The sequence below is a fragment of the Nerophis ophidion genome, unplaced genomic scaffold, assembly GCF_033978795.1.
Source record: "Nerophis ophidion isolate RoL-2023_Sa unplaced genomic scaffold, RoL_Noph_v1.0 HiC_scaffold_456, whole genome shotgun sequence".
Lineage (NCBI taxonomy): Eukaryota > Metazoa > Chordata > Actinopteri > Syngnathiformes > Syngnathidae > Nerophis > Nerophis ophidion.
Genome location: NW_026907367.1, coordinates 1 through 2,500, shown reverse-complemented (window position 1 = coordinate 2,500; position 2,500 = coordinate 1).

The following is a 2,500-nucleotide window of genomic DNA, read 5'->3' as shown; positions in this document are numbered from 1 at the left end:
TTAGAAAAAATCCCAAAAGTGGACACTCTGACAAAATCACGCATGTTGACACTTAGGCAAAAAATCCAACTTTTGCTCCACGGAAGAAAGAGGCTAAGGAGGCTGGAACTTAGGCCTCTCTCGTTGTTGGACTTAGAAAAAATCCACTTTTTTTGCACGGGATTTTTTCTAAGTGTCTCATGGAAGAGGCTAGACAGGCTGGAGGCCAGGCCTCTCTCGTTGTTGGACTTAGAAAAAATCCCAAAAGTGGACACTCTGACAAAATCACGCATGTTGACACTTTGGCAAAAAATCCAACTTTTTTGGACTTGGCCCGGCTTTTCTTCCATTTGTCCCCCACTTGGGCTGGTTCACTCCTGGGTATCTTTTGGTCATTCCCGGGGGCCCCGGAGCTCGCGCAGCTCGCTGCGGGACTTCTGGAACTCCATCCTGGGTAGGATTTTTAAACAATTTCGGACCTTTTTCCAACTTTTTCCTCAAATTGTCCCCCACTTTCGCTGGTTCACTCCTGGGTATCTTTTGGTCATTCCCGGGGGTCCCGGAGCTCGCGCAGCTCGCTGCGGGGCTTCTGGAACTCCATCCTGGGTAGGATTTTTAAACAATTTCGGACCTTTTTCCAACTTTTTCTCAAATTGTCCCCCACTTTTGATGGTTCACTTCTGGGTGCCTTTTGGTCATTCCCGGTGTTCCTGCGGCTCGCGCAGCTCGCTGCGGGGCTTCTGGAACTCCATCCTGGGTAGGATTTTTAATCAATTTCGGACCTTTTTCCAACTTTTTCTCAAATTGTCCCCCACTTTCGCTGGTTCACTTCTGGGTGCCTTTTGGTCATTCCCGGTGTTCCTGCGGCTCGTGCAGCTCGCTGCGGGACTTCTGGAACTCCATCCTGGGTAGGATTTTTAAACAATTTCGGACCTTTTTCCAACTTTTTCCTCAAATTGTCCCCCACTTTCGCTGGTTCACTCCTGGGTATCTTTTGGTCATTCCCGGGGGTCCCGGAGCTCGCGCAGCTCGCTGCGGGGCTTCTGGAACTCCATCCTGGGTAGGATTTTTAAACAATTTCGGACCTTTTTCCAACTTTTTCTCAAATTGTCCCCCACTTTTGATGGTTCACTTCTGGGTGCCTTTTGGTCATTCCCGGTGTTCCTGCGGCTCGTGCAGCTCGCTGCGGGACTTCTGGAACTCCATCCTGGGTAGGATTTTTAAACAATTTCGGACCTTTTTCCAACTTTTTCTCAAATTGTCCCCCACTTTCGCTGGTTCACTTCTGGGTGCCTTTTGGTCATTCCCGGTGTTCCCGCGGCTCGTGCAGCTCGCTGCGGGACTTCTGGAACTCCATCCTGGGTAGGATTTTTAATCAATTTCGGACCTTTTTCCAACTTTTTCTCAAATTGTCCCCCACTTTTGATGGTTCACTTCTGGGTGCCTTTTGGTCATTCCCGGTGTTCCTGCGGCTCGTGCAGCTCGCTGCGGGACTTCTGGAACTCCATCCTGGGTAGGATTTTTAATCAATTTCGGACCTTTTTCCAACTTTTTCTCAAATTGTCCCCCACTTTTGATGGTTCACTTCTGGGTGCCTTTTGGTCATTCCCGGTGTTCCTGCGGCTCGTGCAGCTCGCTGCGGGGCTTCTGGAACTCCATCCTGGGTAGGATTTTTAATCAATTTCGGACCTTTTTCCAACTTTTTCTCAAATTGTCCCCCACTTTTGATGGTTCACTTCTGGGTGCCTTTTGGTCATTCCCGGTGTTCCTGCGGCTCGCGCAGCTCGCTGCGGGGCTTCTGGAACTCCATCCTGGGTAGGATTTTTAATCAATTTCGGACCTTTTTCCAACTTTTTCTCAAATTGTCCCCCACTTTTGATGGTTCACTTCTGGGTGCCTTTTGGTCATTCCCGGTGTTCCTGCGGCTCGTGCAGCTCGCTGCGGGACTCGTGGAACTCCATCCTGGGTAGGATTTTTAAACAATTTGGTACTTTTTCCTCCTTTTCCTCCATTTTTCCCCCACTTTCGCTGGTTCACTTCTGGGTGCCTTTTGGTCATTCCCGGTGTTCCTGCGGCTCGTGCAGCTCGCTGCGGGACTTGTGGAACTCCATCCTGGGTAGGATTTTTAAACAATTTGGTACTTTTTCCTCCTTTTCCTCCATTTTTCCCCCACTTTCGCTGGTTCACTTCTGGGTGCCTTTTGGTCATTCCCGGTGTTCCTGCGGCTCGTGCAGCTCGCTGCGGGACTTGTGGAACTCCATCCTGGGTAGGATTTTTAAACAATTTGGTACTTTTTCCTCCTTTTCCTCCATTTTTCCCCCACTTTCGCTGGTTCACTTCTGGGTGCCTTTTGGTCATTCCCGGTGTTCCTGCGGCTCGTGCAGCTCGCTGCGGGACTTGTGGAACTCCATCCTGGGTAGGATTTTTAAACAATTTGGTACTTTTTCCTCCTTTTCCTCCATTTTTCCCCCACTTTCGCTGGTTCACTTCTGGGTGCCTTTTGGTCATTCCCGGTGTTCCT